The sequence below is a fragment of the Leptinotarsa decemlineata genome, unplaced genomic scaffold (assembly GCF_025532065.1).
Source record: "Leptinotarsa decemlineata unplaced genomic scaffold, Ldec_3_MD MMD2_P_RNA_scaffold_5, whole genome shotgun sequence".
NCBI lineage: Eukaryota > Metazoa > Arthropoda > Insecta > Coleoptera > Chrysomelidae > Leptinotarsa > Leptinotarsa decemlineata.
In genome coordinates, this window is record NW_027412532.1 from 20017422 (window position 1) to 20030750 (window position 13329).

A 13329-nucleotide genomic window follows, 5' to 3' on the forward strand; every position below is an offset into this window, starting at 1 on the left:
GATATCAGAATTTAACGTAGCATCTGAATATGTAATGATATACAGGGTGTTCTATTTAAAAAAATGGAATTTTGGTCTGTAGCACCCACACCAAACACCCTGTATATTTAAAAATTATATAAAAATATAGCTCTCATGAACTCCTAAAACTTTTGTATGAAACATTTTTGTGTATCTCCTTCAACAAACCAGATATTGCCTGTCACATAAAATGTGGGACACCCGGTATACTTTTTTTGTAACTATCGAATAATTTACTACAATTTCTGTGAAACATGAATAAGATTGTTTGTTGATAATTATAGTTACATGAATTAAAACGATTGATGATAATTTTAATTCGGCGCTAGCGTCGAGCGGATTCTTGCAGAAGCTGAATTTTTAAATCTGGCAACATGATAGTCTAGTGATAGTTACACAATATTCCGTCCGACCGTAGCGCTGAATAAAAAATATCAACAATCAATTTAATTCATGTATCACCTAAAAGCAACAATCAAACAATTTATTTTTACAAAATACCAATAGCTTTGAAATGAGCTGGATTATTTTGTTTGTTGAATTTCAGTGATACATGAATTAAACTGATTGTTGATATTTTTTATTCGGCGCTGTCGTCGGGCGTATTTTTGTGGAACTACTCAACTGCATATATGTATGGCATTGGTCATAGTACGGTAATAATCCGTTCGACCGCAGCGACGAATAAAAATTATCAACAATCAATTTAATTCATGTATCACCTAAATGCAACAGTCAAAACAATTAATTTTTACAATATACCAATTATTAGTATTCCGTTGAAATGAGCTGATTTATTTTGTTTGTTGAATTTCAGTTATACATGAATTAAATTGATTGTTGATAATTTTTATTCGGCACCACGGTTGAACGGCGTTTTGTCCTACATATAGCATGTTGCCATATGTAGCACTTGAAGTTCTTGATAAATCCGCTCGATACCAGCGCCGAATTAAAATTATCAACAATCGTTTTAAATGTATCTTTCAAATACAACAAACTTTTAAAATTACCAAAAAATTTAATTCTTTGTCAGAAATTAGCTTTTTGAAAAGACTGATGAAAAAAAATGATACTTGCTTGAGAATGCTTTGCACAAAAGTTGTAACCAAATTTTAAATTGAATGCATTAAAGTAAATGTTGGAAATATTCAACACTTTCAATAAAATTGAAATATAATAATCTTTATTATTCATTGAAAAATATTTAGTATGGAAAGTTAATTTGCTATATTTTCAGACAAACGAAAGTCTATTTTTATTACCAACAATGTTTCATGGGAAAACTTTGACAGTCATTCAAATATATTCATTGAAATTTTATTCGCAAACTAACTTTCAGAAAGTGAATTTAAAGTTTGATTATAATTCAGCAGTCATATAAATACCTAACATTTCATTCAAAGACCAAAATTATATGCGGAATTGAAACGTTTGTTGAATTTACTCGAATAATACATTCCATTGACTGTCGAATAAAACTGTTTGTTCATTGCTGAGTTGAACTATATGTATATAGATCATTTTTCAGCATAATATAGTAAATTGGCGTTCCATTTTCCGATACTCAAGTTATTTCATTAGTCTTTTTAATTCAAATAAAACTTTCAAAGTTTTGAAATGGCGTAATAGCCGAAACCGGTCAACAATAAAGAAATATAGTGGAAAATAGACAGAAGTGTGTTTTTGTAGTGTATCCTCAGTGAACAATTTCATTTATGTAACATTTTAAATGAAGTGTCATTTAAAATAGAACAAATTTTGCGAACAATCGTTTTTAATGTGTCGAACAAATGCATGAATCAATTAAATTCAAACAAATAAATTGTTAGTTGAATAAATTGAGAAATGAATGTTTATGACAATAAAAAGTAAAACGGCGTTCCATAAGCTGCAGTGAGTTTCAGATTTATTTTAGTCAACGCTCTTTGGTACAATTTAGGATTGACTCTTTAACCATCAAAAACTTCTTATCACTGTGTTTAGTTCCATTCAAGTATTTCGATTCGACTTGTCCGCCAACCTAAATGGAAATTATACTAAATCTTGAACTGGTCGATGCATCTTGTAACTCCATTCTCAGAGCCCATAGTTGGGATTCAAGTTCTTCAACTATGATCACCTCTCTTCATTATTTTTGAATGTCAGAGAGTCATGTGATCCGGGTGTATGTCACAAAACTATTTCTAACAGGTTCTAACAAAAAAAGATGAATGTTCAAATTTCGCAAGATATGTATATTCGATTTTTTTATGTTGGTACACTCGTCTCAAATAACCTATGTTCACAGCTTCAGCTGTCAAGCATGTTCAGTTTGTTGGTGAGAGGCATAAAATTTAGAAGTATTTTGCTTGTTCGGCGATTTTTTGCTATCGAAAACAATTAATTAGAGAATTTGCATCAAACTTTGTGTAAAAATTGAATCAAGTGCTCAAAAACACTTGAAATATTGACAGTGGCATACAGTGATTGTACTCCAAGTCTGAAGAATGTTTCGAAGTGCAGTCATCACAATAGAAGAGCCCAAAAGAGCCAAGACTAAAAAAGCACGCCAAGTTTGATCAAATGTATTCTAACGTTTCGCCAGCACGAGTGGCTGGCTTCTTCAGCGGTCTATTCATCCTGGTGGTTCACCGATGACTCGTGATTTCTAGTTCATAAGTTGTATTTACGTTGACATAGCCCGCCTTTCTAGTTGGTTCGTTGTTACAGGCCGAAGTGTTATTACCTGTTACATTCCGTTGCACTGCTGCCACCCTAGCCTCTTTTAGTATGGGATTCCAAATCCGGTTAAGCGTTATCGCCTCCTCTTTTCTGTTATAGTTTTCCGTATGTATGTGAATTTCTGTGGCTCCCCGTACAAGCCGACTGTGGTATCCATGATCGGGTGCTAGTAGTTTCACATCTTCAAACAGTATCGTATGATCTTCTTCACTAAACGCATGTTCTGCTACTGCCGATTTTTCTATTTGGCCAAATCTCCGATGTTCATTCAGCCTTGTACCCATGGATCTTTTGGTCGTACCGATATAAACTTTTCCGCAGGTGCATGGTATACGATATACCACCGCCGTTGATAGTGGATCTCTTTTATTTTTTACAGATCTCAGGATTTGTTGTATTTTACTGGTGGGCTTGAACACTGTTTTCATGTTATGCTTCCTTAGGATTTTTCCCATTCTGTCTGTAACCCTAGGGATGAAAGGTAGAAATGCACGTGCAACCGTTTGAGTTTCCTCCCCATTTTGACTTGTCATCAGTTTCATGGCCTTGTTGATCTCGGTTACACTGTAACCATTCGATCTTAAAGCCACTTGAAGATGCTCCAATTCAATATGTGAACGTGTTCCGGTTCACATATTTTACGGGCACGTTCTGTGACTGTGTTGATAATTCCCTGCTTTTGACTTGGATGGTGGTTTGAAAGTGCATGCAGATATCGGTCCATATGTGTCGGTTTTCGGAACACATGAGTACATCTAGAAAAGTTATTCGATGTTCCTGTTCAGTCTCAATGCTCACTGTTTTCATCAATTACCGTGGCGTAGTGCATCAGGAATTCTTGCCACATAGTCGACGGTTAATAAGGAATATTATCTTGGAGTTATGTACCGCTTTCAAAAAGCAATACGAAGAAAACGTCCTGTATCGTGGAAAAATAATTCATGGCTTTTGCATCACGATAATGCCCCTGCTCACTCATCATTGCTTATGCGTAATTTTTTTTGCCAAAAACCTTAATCATGCCTCAGCCACCGTATTGCCCCCTACGATTTTTTTGAAGAGACCCATGAAAGGACGATTGAGGAGTTGAAAACCGGATCGCTGAGAGAGCTTCAAGGACATACCACAAAGTGCATATCAGAATCGCTTCGAGGATTGGAAAAACGCTGTCACAAGTGATTATATCTGAGGGGGACTACTTTGAAGATACCCGAATAGATTTTGATGAATAAATACATATTAAAAATTAACCTTATTTTTTTACAGACCTTGTACACATTTGGGACCACCCATATTTTTATTCATTTATTTATTTATTATTCATACAAACCTTGCGGTTTGATTACATGAATAAATAAGTAATTTCATAATCCGAAATAATAAAATACATAGTAATAATAATAATAATAATAATAATAATAAATGTTTTTATTGCTACACAAAAAGCAGTTACAAAGAACAAGGTTGATTGTTGTTATGTAGCAAATGGCGTCGTTCGCTCTTCTATTTTCTGAGAAAGATAGAATAGCGCTCTTCCACGCAACCACGCAACGTGGTTGCGTGGAAATGAAATTTACAATATTTAGAAAATTTAAACAACTAAAAATTGTTATACCTACATATAACTATATTCTGCATGAAGACTGACACTCTTTTGTAAGTTTCTTATATATTATATAGACATAGAGATTAAATGACTCAAACTTGTTTTACGGAAGATTCTGATAGGGATTGTCCATTCTAGTTCCATCAGCGTATTGAGTTGATTTGCAAGTCTCGAAATGTTGAATGATGGAGGAATATTATACATCGGAACTTGGCGCAGTCTTCTAGGTGGCACGGTAAATATAATCAAAGACAGAAGTTCGGGGAGTTTATTCTATTATTGATAATATTATACAGGGCTTTTCATGATGAGCGTTAATTAGCCGTTTCTGGCAAACTATTCAACGGATCAAACTTAAAATTCCACAGTATGTATAAGTCAATATGACCTACACGCCTAAAATATTTTAGAGGAAGCGGCGTTGTCGCTTTGATTTTTCAAATCAAACACCCCGTATATTATATACGGGGTGTTCTACATTCTACATTCAATTTTAGATTAACTTTGTTCAGATAATACTATTTCTATTTTGAACCATTTTCGAGATGAACTGTTTCAAACGGAAATTGACATGGTTTCCTTGTTCATCACTCATGTTTATAAAACAGATTTCGTTTGGTATTTCTCAATTAGTCACAGATAATACAATGAAAAGATAATTATTAAAATACTCCTCAATCATTGAATGAAAATTCTCTTCAAACTATAGTTTTATTAACGCTGAAACACGAACTGAAAATAATAAACCCATAAATTAATGAGTTAATTTAATCATCAGTGTATTTCAGAATATGTTCAAACACATCTCCACCTCTACTTAAACAAACATGTAATTTCTTCAAAATATTGTCATGTGTAGCGCTTCTGATCAAGTCTGGAGTCAAACTATTGAAAGCAGTTGTAACTCTCGATTTCATATCTTCCATTGTTGTTATTGGAGTAGAGTAAACCATATTTTTAATGAAACCCCACACGAAATAATCTAATGGATTGTCATCTGGTGTTCTAGGACGCCAACGAAAAGGTCCATTATTACCAATCCATCTGTCTTCGAAGATTTCGGTTAAAGCTTCGCTGACTGAATGAGAATTATGGGGTGGAGCACCATCCATTTGGTACCATACACGTTCTCTTCCTGGACTACTATTTAAAATCATTTGAATTCCATTCCTCAGTAAATCTTCATATTTTGATGCATTCAAATTATCATCATAAAACTCGATATAAAAAATTGACTCATTCTTTATGGCACAAAATACATTGAATTGTCATCTTTCTTAAAAACACCTTTGGCGGACAACATGGGGATTTTCTGGCGCCCAATAATGACTGTTGTGTCTATTGAAAATTCCATTTTTCGTGAACTTGGCCTTATCTGTCCATATGATATTGTCAAGGAAATGTTCATCCTCTTGAGTCTTGACAAGTAACCATTCAAATAATTCCACTCTACGAGGTAAATCAGTCTCTTTCAAATGTTGGACACAGTAGAACTTATAGGGATGCCATTTATGCTTATTAAGAATTCGACAAATTGTCACGTAGGGTATACCTATCTCCCGTTCAGCCTTGTGCAGAGAAGCATTTGGAAATGCATGAAAGTATCCCAAAACTGTTATACCATTGTCATCATCATCCACTTTAGTCTTCTTACGAATGATTTTTGGACGGAAGGTTCCATTCAACCTACAGTTTTTTAGTAGTCGATTTATCACACATTATTATTCGGCTTGGGAAGTTGTGGATATCTTTCATGAAATACTCGGCATGTTCTACTTGCAATTCTATTGCACTCACCATAAATTGATAATAAATTCAAGAAATCTTCATTACTGTAACCTAATCTTGACATTATTCTATTATAATTGGTAGCTATCACAATCTGTCAAAACCACCAACGAAAGTCAGACGTTAAACATTGGTTTATTTATTTTTCCAAAGCACACTATTAAAAAATATTAATGTGTACCTACCGTTGTACGTTAGAGACCAATACCTCAATGTATACAAATTGTAACTTTTTCTAAGGTAGGTACATACCAGTTTCGAATTGACTGATCTGAGACAGTTGAAAAACTGGATCAAAAAGAAATATTTCTAAGTATTAAAAAAATGTTGAATATCCAAATTAAGTGATGAATTCAAAAAAACGAGCAAGAAAACCACGTCAGTTTCCGATTGAAACAGTTTATCTCGAAAACGGTTCAAAATAGAAATAGTATTATCTGAACAAAGTTAATCTAAAATTGGATGTATAGCTCAAAAATGTTGAAATATACAGGGTGTTCCCTTTGAAAAAATTGAGTTCTACTCATTTTTTCATGAGATCAAAGTATCTGCATTTTTTGAAGACCCTGTATGAGGCAAATGAAAATATGACTCGGAGTGAAGATCCTCATAGTATCACTCCACTCCATTTCAAATTTGATCGTTTTAGTGCAAGAGAGTTCAAGATTATCAGCATTTATAAAAGTTCATGTTTGGTAAAACAAATATCGAAATTAATTTATATCTTCTAAACGGTAATAGATAGATAATAAGAGTGATAATGAATCATAATATGATATTATATACGGGGTGTTTCATTTGAAAAATCAAAGAAGCCGCTACTTTATAGTAGAAGCGACAACGCCGCTTTGTCTGAAATATTTTAGGCATGTAGGTCATATTGATTTATACATACTGTGAAATTTTCAGGTTGATCCGTTAAATAGTTTGTCAGAAACGGCTAATTAATGCTCATCATGAAAAGCCCTGAATAAACATATCAAAACTGAGATTTGTCGCCTATTTTCAAGAGATAATATCTTAAGTTCTCTCCTTAAAGTTGTGGATCTTGTTGTCTTGTAGTTAGGATAAGCGTGATGTTTCTTGAAGTATAATAGTCTTAAAAATTTATTTTCAATTTTTTCTAATCTATTCAAATTTCTTCGAGATTCCGTGAACCAAATCAACGAGCCAAACTCTAACCTGCTCATAGCCAAGCTATAGTACAGAAGTTTAAGCGTCTTGATATTATTTAAAGTAAACGATTGTCTTACTACAAAACCTAACGTTTTATTGGCTGACTTAACTATGATCTCAATGTGTTTGACAAATAAGAATTTGCTTATTATAGGTAAGTGTAGCCCATGTTATTGACCTAGCCATAGGTTATTCCGTCATGTGACATAGTTTCCAACTGTTTGTATTATATAGAATGGAATGGAATGTATGTGAAAGTCACATAACGGCTGTTCCCTATTTAATCTCAACATGCATAGGTTCATGGATGGATAAAAAAACAGCATTCGTTTTGTCATTCATATTTCGATAACTTCATCAATATCACCCTGTATATAAAAGCAGTCAGTGGCCGGCTGGCATTCAACATTTTAATGGCAGGCAAGGCTAAATCAATCATGTGAAGTGGATAAGCATGTTAAATGTAAGCAAGCTCAAATGGAAGACTCATAGTTTTAATAATAACATTTTAGTTCACTGTTGAATACCTGACTCGCCAATGAACGTGAGTTTATCGTGTCAGTTTTGAATAAACAACGTTACAATGTTTGCCTTAGGATAATGGAACGCACATGTAAATTGTACAAAATTACCGACTGCAAAAATTCCTAGAGCCATGAAAGCTAAAAGAGTATATTTGGTATTAGGTTCAGAATGAAACTCATCAAAACACTATTCGCCACTGAGACAGGAAAATATTCGTAACGATGGACATAACTAACTGTTTAGCGAAAATATCACAATAAAGTGTTTTTTGAATACGTTGGATATAACTAACGAGGGGTATTGTAGATTATATTATAAGGAAGAATAAGTTTAGGTTAAGAATCGAATTCTCGACTTTTAGAAACGACGGAATCCAAGATAAATATATCTCAGTTCCATACCACCAATACACGAATAACTTTGGAAAGATTTTCAAGGAACTAATTATGGAAGTGGCATTCAAAACAAACACTACCGAGCCTTTTAGGAAATCCAAAGAACAAAGTCAAGATTTCGGAAAAGTCTGGAATTTACGAAATGAAATTTGAGGATTGCATTGCAAAATATTATAGACGGACTAAATGATCTATTAAAATAAGATTTGAGCACACCTGAAATATGGAAAACTAGATAAATTAGCAGTCGCCCATCACGTTTTACAACAAAACGTTTCCATATACTTTAGTTTATTAATGTTAGACAACTTAATAACAACAGGCATCTAGATGCCTATGAGAGCGTAGAAAATAAAGTGCTTAGGTAATAAGAACAGTTTAGCAGTTATTTGCATAACTGCGAAAATTGAACTTCGCCTTTTACTATAACTTTATATATGTAGTTAGCACTTGATATTTTGATTTTTTTGTGGTTGTAGTAATAAAGACGTTTATTATTATTATTTAGTGCTACTGTAGGTACTTCTTTCGAAGAATTTCTTTTCCAGAAATGAATCTCTCCTAAAAATATACCTTTTCAATTTAAACAAGAATCCTGTGGCTGATATTTAATCAAATGAGCGAATGAATGTCATTTACGTACCGTTATCGATAACGTGGGTGGATTCAATCCATTCCGTGACGAAAAGTCGTAATTTTATGAACGAATTGAGTGTTTTTTCTTATAATGTTATCCGTATTTGCTAGGTACTGAAGAGCCGATAAGGCAAGTGTCTCACGTCGAAACATCACACTGTCTGACACTGAGGATGGCAGTGTTTTATGTAAGTGAAATTTTACTTCTTTCATTGATTATATTGTGTAGGAATCCTGCGAATGATATCTGATTCGATTCTATACGAATGATTGGGATAGAAACGGAATAGAGAAAGTGTTTTTCGTATAATTCAGCGTTCATATGAAAGTATTTGTTTCGAAAGTATCTTTCTTTCGTGTAATTCAATTGTGTATGAAATTTACTTCTTTGCATGATCTACACATCTTTGTATATGTAGAGTTAATGTTTGAAATTGATTACTTCCTTTCTTTCTTCGAAAAATTCCCACATTATTTTGTATCAAGATGGTGAAGTAGAAAGCCAGAACCTTCCTTAATTGAATAAATAATTAATTCTGTTGTTCGTACTGGAACCTCTGGCGTAAAATGTACCATTCGAAAACATTTTCCCAACACCAGAACAAAATTACGGTTTCTCTATGCGCGTTTCGCTAACCAAATTAACATCTTCAGGAGATCATTATGACTGAATTTTACTACTAAGTTAGTGTTTTTATAACCAAGTGGGCTAACTACTACCTGTATCACCTAACTACTACCGGTTAGTATTATCTAGGCTAGGTCAAAAGTGAGTGGGATTATCTAACCCTCCACCGCAACTCGCAAGGGTTCATTGTAGCTCACACCTATTCACACTCGACAAAATAAACCCAGCTTTTTAACGAAGCCTACTAGTTTGCATGGTGAGTGGTCTTTCAGGTCAGGTGGTAAGTGTACAGCTCTGCCAAACTCTGAAAACCTTATTCGGTCCCTTGCGGGGCCGGCACAAAGTATGTGCTCTGCTGTTTCATCATTTTCCAAACAGATGCGACACACACTGTCTTCCGACAGTCCGAGTCTGATCATATGATGATTCAGACGACAGTAACATGTGAGGAGGCCTGTTAGACATTGTAGTTCATCCCCTTCTATAGTCCAACAACTGTATTACCTCACTAATACCTTTTATAGTACCTATAATAATAATAATAATATGCTTTATTGCCCAAAGAACATTAGGTCTTATTGACAAAGCTACAAATTTTCATCAGTCATCATAAACATAAGCATATATGCATATATATATATATATATATATATATATAATATATATATATATATATATATATATATATATATATATATATATATATATATATATATATATATATATACATATTATATATATACACACATATACAGATACACATATACATATCTATACACACACATACATATATACGGTACAAATAATGTTAAAATAATCAAACACATATAATATCGATTGAATATATCATACAATAAAAAATACCAAAAAAGTTTAAAATGTTCAAATGCAGTATATCATATTTTGTTTAATAAAAAATACAGTTGATAAAATGAATTAGAGAAAGCGGTCCTCATTGAACTCTTCTAAACTATAATAGTGTCTACCATATAGTCTTTTACTGATTTTAGAAATACGCTATCCTCTAAAATTTTGATATGGTCAGGTAAATGATTAAACATCTTGAGACCATTATAATATATAGAGTCTTTGACTAGAGTAGAGGCTGGTATGAGTAATCTTAGGTCGTTAGATTGATGAAGGGCATAATAATTGGAGTAACCGCTAAATATCAATTTATGTTTGTTAATTAAACATACTGTTTCAATATCTTTGATTTATGTATTTCCTCTGTTAATGATTTTCCCCTACATGAATATTAGATAAAAAATGTTGGGAAAAGTCATACTGGAAAACCAAAATATGTTTTCTTTGTCAATTTACGTCATGAAACTAATCCTCATCAAAAAACAAGATTAATAGCTCTACGAATTCAATACGTTTCCTCGATGATTGACTTGTCGAAACGACTCAACTTTTACACACTTTTACCCACTAAGGAAACTATAAAACGTCCGAATGATTTACAATATGTGGATTTTCACTTAAGAAAGATGAGAGAAGAAAACCCTAGAATATAAAATAAAGAACATGTACTATAAAATTTAGTTACAAGACAGTTTAATTATTATACTTAAAAACAAGGAGACGGTGTGACAGATTTAAAAAATTACCAAAATACTGGTAACTTGGATCTGTGCCACTACATCCTGTACTCGAAATTAATTACTCTCGTTGGCACGCAGACAAGAACGATTTAATGGTTTTTATTGAATATCGGTACATTAATAATTTGTTTTCTTTACCGAAATGTCCTATATAGATGTATGCCACGTTTTTGTATAATAATGCGAAAGTGGATAATTTTGAGATAATGGAATCTGAATATAGAGATATAAATATACCTTTTCAGAGTTGTTCATTTGTTGGTCAAAGAAGTTACATAATCTTAATGTTAATATTCTTGCGAATATTTTCGTCATCTTCAGGGTCGACTGTGTTCAGACTTCAAAAAAAAAATCTGTTTAAAATCTGTTTTTCCGTTAATCAGTTGCCGTCCCCATACGAACGACAACTCTCAGAAGTTGAGAAACATGTGCGAGCTAAGGACTAACGAGGTCTTACCTTTTAACATGTGATTCCTAACACGGACCTGAACAGTCGATCTTACCAACTGAAAGCTAAAATTCAGTGAAGGGAATTCATTCAAGCTTCCGAAAAATATATTTTCATAGGAGGCTTGAAGCTTCCGTACGCAAATCTAACCAAACCATCAAAGTTGTTTTATAATTCCATGGTGTTGCAACAGTTTTTTTTTTTTAGTATTTTATAATTACTTCCAAAATGCTAATTGATTATATAAGATGATCGGTGAACACAATACAGTTGTAGGCAATAAAAGTGTTTTATAAATTTGTCATAGAAACGTTTATGAAATAAAATTTTTTGCAACTAACTTATAAAACTTATTTTCCTATAAAAGTAAATTGTCATGTAGCAGTTTTATAACACTTTTCTGCGAGATTTTTATGATAGTTATAAAACTATTTCAAGCTTATTTTATAACTGTTTCCTGTAGCTTTAATGTAATTATTTTATTGGAATGCTTTCAGATTTCATTTTATTTTCATTACCATATTGTCACTTAAATGATAATTTCCCAACTATTTTATAGTATGGTATATTAACTACAATTCAAAAACACTAATATAACTATTATAGAATCGAATTGCTTTCGCTAATATATATTTGCTGCCACCAAGAATAAAATGCAGCATTTAAGAACAACCAGCTGACATCGATTCCTAATCACAGCTCTGAAAAATTTTTGAAAATTTTAGTAATGTTTAGTAAGAATATTTTTGTTTAGTTATTCTAGTGGGACACCATCGATATCGTGGTGAAAATTAGTTCTTCAGCAACTTCTAAATATTTGATTTTTATTGAGTATAGGTACCCCATAAGTAAATTCAATATTTTTATTTCATCCTTGATTTTAGACACTATGATATGCATATATATGTGTATATATATGTTATACTTCCAATTTGATAATAATTCCATTGTGTGGATACTGTAGTGGATTTTTCTGTTTGTATCCCGAATATTTCAATAAAAATAAATAATAACTCAATGGCGGCCATTTTGAACATTTATTGGGGGGTATATAATAGTTTTAGATTCAATTCGAAGTGCTTCAAATAGAAGAAGAAATGACTTGGTGTTCCATAAAATGAAATTCTGGAAGTTTTGAGTCGCCATGTATATGGGAAATACTAAAAAAACACTTAAAACTATCCCACCTAACCTAGTGCTTCAATTTTTTTTTTGCGAAAAACAGGAAAAGGTTATTATAATGGTTAAAACCCGTCGTTTAGCCTTTATAATCTTTGAAAGAAACTTTTTAGCCAAAACATCCCGACAGATAATATTTATCCAAACTGTATATGAGAAATCCTCAATTCGTACAAGCCCTTTTGTAGAAACCTACAGCTTTAAAAGTAGTCCGACTCTGCCGCAATACCATCACTCCCAGAACTAAGTGTTTCTTAACAGTTTTATAGGGGTAACATAGTAGCTAAAATACGTCAAAATGCTTGCTATTGATACCAATTTATTTTATAGAACGACGCCATTTTAAATGATAGCGATCCGGGATACTGAAATTAGATGAGTTGAAAATATGAAATACCGCACATATAGTGATATTTATAGCTGAAAAATACATAAATAGTATAACATTTTATTATTTAGAATAAAGTGAGTTAAGTTTGTGACTGGAAAATTAATACCTCGACAGAGTGAATTTTTGTATAATTATTAATTTTACCGAAAACATTTATAAATGTGTGGCGCGCTTGAATTTTGCTAATAATAGGCTATATATTTGT